Raw genomic sequence first — 4873 nt, forward strand, 5'->3', positions numbered from 1 at the left:
TGACAAGGTTTTCGGTTTCGATTGTGCATTTCATAGCGCCAAGTGTGACGACTGTTATTTATTCTTCACTGCCGAAAGTATATAAAACGAGCTCCTCGCGCGCTTTGCATGCGCCGCGCGTCAAGTAGCTATACGAGTACGCGACGAGTAATGCTGTCAATATTTTTCACGAGTGGGAGATGCACGTTGCCCGGCGACGTATAAAGGCAATAACGATTAACAACGCTTCTTAATTAAGCACAGCGCAGAGCAATTCATTACCCACTTGTTATGCGCATTTTCGGTAAGAACGCATGATTTATAGGGGGAGCTAGGAAAGTGTTGCGACTATACGTACAATATAGCACAGGAGTTTCCCATCGGGCGTCTCGCTCCATGTGATTTGGCTGTCAGTTTACAATCTTAGATACCTGTACAATTTTCTAATATCCATTGTATAGATGCACCATCTGATCTTGTAATTAAAGGACGAAGAAATGCGCCGGTATGCGATAATATAAACCGCGGTAAGCGAAGCTACACAGTTGAGCTGTTGCTACCGGAAAGACGCGTTGGACCCAAGTGGATTATAATAAAATTTCTAGAGTGGCAGTCCCTGCAGCCACCTACGAGAGCGAGTGAAATAAGCCGCGGCGGCCATATTGCTAGAGGCAAAAGAGTACGCGTCCTCAGCACAGGCGGCCGCGGAATACGCGCAGAATTCGGTTGCATTTGTAGTTCCGCGATAAAAACGTGAGATGAAATATTCTTAAGATGCATGTCAGTTCACAGTTGTGTGCTGTTGTAGGAAAAAAAAAATGTCTGCATCCAGCTGTTGCCCCACGCTTCGAGAAAAGCAACCGGCGTTACGCTTCATCAATCGCACTTCTTCGCTGTGTTAAATTACGAACGGTCTCTCGTGTGATGAGACTGCGTAATCTTCACCACTGATTACCCGCTTTTTGGCAAAGAAACGTTTTCAGCAACCTTTTGTAAAGAAATAATACGCTTTCCACAAGCAGCTTCTGACTAGGGCGCGACCACTGTCTCCATTTATTGGTTGCTTGTATCTCTCGTGAGTGCTGTTACGTGGCTGCAGACATGTGGAGAAACTTCACTTCGTATTTTAACGTGATAGCGTTAAGGAGCTCGTGTCGCAGAAAAGCCGGTGTCGTCGGCGTCGGTGTCGGCGTCCGCGGCGTTGGCCATGAGCGATAAATCACGGCAGGCACTTCATAAATAAAAAGCAACTTCCAAGATGGGCTGGGTGGGAATCGAACCAGGGTCTCCGGAGTGTGAGACGGAGACGTTACCACTGAGCCACGAGTTCGATGCTTCAAAGCGGTACAAAAGCGCCTCTAGTGAACGCGGTGTTGCCTTAGAAACTAGCTGTTTCTCAGGCTCAGGCGTGCGTCGCTTGCTCAGGCGCACATTTCGTTGTCGCGCCGAACGCTGCGTTGCTCGACGCTCACCGCGTCCGATGCGGGGCGCGTAGTCGCTGCGCCGTAGCCCATTGTCTTACACCCTTGGCGGGTCTACGGGAACGCTGTCGCGTTCCACTCTTGAAGGCGTAGCTTAAGCGTCCTCCAATTTTTTTTATCTGCTCCCGGTAGTTCCGAAAAGGCCCTCATGCTATTGGATACCTTATTTTATTTGCAATACTCTATTAAGGGCTCTTTAATTTTGGTACGAAACTGCCAAGCTGGTCTTCTCAAGAAAGGCGCTGCAAATCATGCGTGTAGCAACCTGAAACGCTTGCATCCTGAAACGCTTGATATTTAGATACTTAATTCAGAGGTTGCGTCACTTAACTTCACTGTGGACGTTCTCCTATAATTTATATGTACCTAACGAATTTGATGGCACTTGTACATCGCGTTGAGAACATTTGTACATTTGTAACATACGCATTGTACCGGCCCAGTTGGAAGTATCCAGACAACATAAACGTATCAGTCAGCAATGTTACACAAGCGTAGGAACAGCAGAAAGCCCTTTGCAGTGACATTTGAACTTTTCAAAATGTGTATTGGTTCACTACAAGCGCAGTTTAGAACTTACGTTCTGTGTGATTTTATTTTTAAATAATACAAGCCTCGAAATCACTGCTACCGCTCTTCACAATGTGCTCGATTATATTCGTGAGGGATGTGTATTCAAAACATAATATAGCACTGTGCTATCTTATAGTTAAGGGCCGCGCAAAGAGCGATGGATCGAAAAATGTTAGGCGTAACCTTAAGAGACAAGAGAACGGTGTGGATCAGAGAGTAAACGGGGATAGCCGATATTCTAATTGACATCAAGAGAAAAAAATGGAGCTGGGCAGGCCATACAATGCGTAGGATAGATAACCGGTGGGCCATTAGAGTTACAGAATGGGTGCCAAGAGAAGGGAAGCACAGACGAGGACGGCAGAAGGCTAGGTGGGGCGACGAAATTAGGAAATTTGCGAGCGCTAGTTGGAACCGGTTGGCGCAGAACAGGGGTAATTGGAGATTACAGGGACAAGCCTTCGTCCTGCATTCGACATAAGAATAAGCTGATGATGATCAATCTTGTATAGCTAATTGATGTTGAGCACAACCGCTCTTGTGTGGAAGTCATATTACAATATAATTTTTTACCGGGAAAGTTGGTACGTATTTGTCAATAAACGGGACGCTAGTGAGACATGCGGATGCGTGCTCAAGGGAAGAGTTGGACTAAATTTCAATTCTAGTTCATTTTATTTACCAGATGCTTCTGGCTGGATGAGCGCTGCACTTGCATCCCTTCCTGTCTTCCTTTTCTTTTTCTTTTTTTTTTCTAATAAATCGAACGCTCGTTTTTCTTGTGCACGCGTCTCAGTGGTCTCCTTATTACAAACACAGGAATTGCGCGATACGTGCAAACCAAATAGAGGAGATCGTGGAAAATTCGCACCGCATGTAACCAGCTGCGCTACATAATGCTACATGCTATGACGTGTCAGCGACTACATCACACGTAAATTTCATACGTGTGCGTACGAGCACCTTCGGCCCTAACCGTTCCCTACTGAATCAGACGTAGCGTATAACATCCGGTCAAGAGCAAACAACGAGAGCGTATGTTAGAGCCGGAACGTTATACCTAGGGCGTCTACTTTGTGTGATTAGTGCACCCATGACCTACTAAGATGTTGTAATACCTTCGGAGAGCATACCACGATCAGTTAAACACTGTCCCGACCTGCAAGCAGTCTGATGCCTCTCTATTGACATCAATCAAAAAGGGTGTTTATAGATAACAGCACTTAGTTATTTTTCGTTGGGTTGCTTAGTTTTTTGATGTTGTTGTATTCTTTTTGTCGGTTTCTTTCGTCCTTTATATATGTCTATATATATATATATATATTTTTTTCTTTTTTCACGAGTACTATTTTCTGCCGCTAATTTTATTCTCTCTTTCAGAAAGACTATATATAGTTCACAGACCTCCAGCGTAGCAGATAATCCTCCCTCCCCATCGTCCCCCGTCCTGGCCCGTTCCACGAAAAAAAGGAACGTACAATGACACGTCGGCCGGCCGACACACAGCACTACCTCACATTCCTCCACCGACGTTGAATAGCACACCTTTCTTTTCAGTTCTACACCCTCGCCCCTACAACATCCTCGGTCACCCGCCTTATCCCTTCTCCCCTTTAGAAGAACCTTACCGATATATGAGCATATGTCGCCGTGAAAACAAAAACAAAAACAAAAAAACAAGTCCACTTAATTGTCGAAACGTTGGCTCCTGCTCTCACCTTGACCTCGTTTTGCTCATCGTCAAGAAGAATGTTTAGATCAGTGTGCTTCTTCCTACTGTTACTGTGTGTATTTATTGACCCAGTTTAATAAACAGGCTGAAGTAAGCGAAAATTTGCGTTCGAATTTCGATAATAGTTACGTACTTCCGGAAGAAGCGGACTATCGTCTGCTCACGCTCGGCCACGGCCGCCCGTGTCGGAATTAAACATTGGCCACCCTGCTTACTGATGTCGTAGCCGTCTGGTCTTGATAATTTCGGCTAGTTTTCAGCACTCAACTAGCCTCGAACGACGCGAAATTTAGGGTCAGACAACACGCACGCTTGCCAGCGCGCTTACTCCTGGCCACTCTTGCTTTTTAGACGGCTTCTCAGATTTCGCCTCGTATTGAAATATTGCTAGCGCTTCAAAATGCGCAAGTTTGTTGTGGCTACTATCTGTCGGTCAAGGTGGTGCATCCCCGCAGGGGCGTCTGCGTAAGCAGGCGTTTGGTGTGTTGCGACACCACGTACCCGAGCACACGAGGGTTGGACCCTCCCTCGTGTAGCCGTGCGCGGCTTTGCCGTGTCTGGGGAAAGGGGGATCCTGGAGATTGAGACGATGCTGGGTGTCTGGACCTTTAAGGCCCCCCGGCGGAGGCAACACACCTCTTTGGCCTCTGCTTCACATAGACGGCACCCCCGGACTGACCCACCCGGGGGAAATCGGCAGTCGCCTTTTCCTGTCCCCCTCTTCAATCTATTTTCTTTCCTATCGTCTTTCTTTTACTGTCCTATCATCTCTTCTCTTCCATCACTTCCTAATTTCCTAGAGCGGCTAGGGTTAACCTTGTGTATGTGCCCTCCCGTGGGTATAATATTTTAGGTTATAGTGGCAATGCACGGTTGGCGTTTGGCCTTACGCGTTAAGTTCTGCAGCGTCCCCACTTTGGGCTTCGTGGTGGGTGGCCGCCATTGCTGCCGAAAACGAACCGAAATACCATGGGAACACCCGCATTTCCCCGCCTACTTGATCGTCACCCTCAGAAGAGGGGACGCACCGATGACTTAAGTACATATTTGACCCGCACAAAAGAGAACTACCCGAAATACAATGTTGTACATAGTGAGAACGCTGAAA

The sequence above is a fragment of the Dermacentor variabilis genome, chromosome 1 (genome assembly GCF_050947875.1).
Source record: "Dermacentor variabilis isolate Ectoservices chromosome 1, ASM5094787v1, whole genome shotgun sequence".
Taxonomy (NCBI): Eukaryota; Metazoa; Arthropoda; class Arachnida; order Ixodida; family Ixodidae; genus Dermacentor; species Dermacentor variabilis.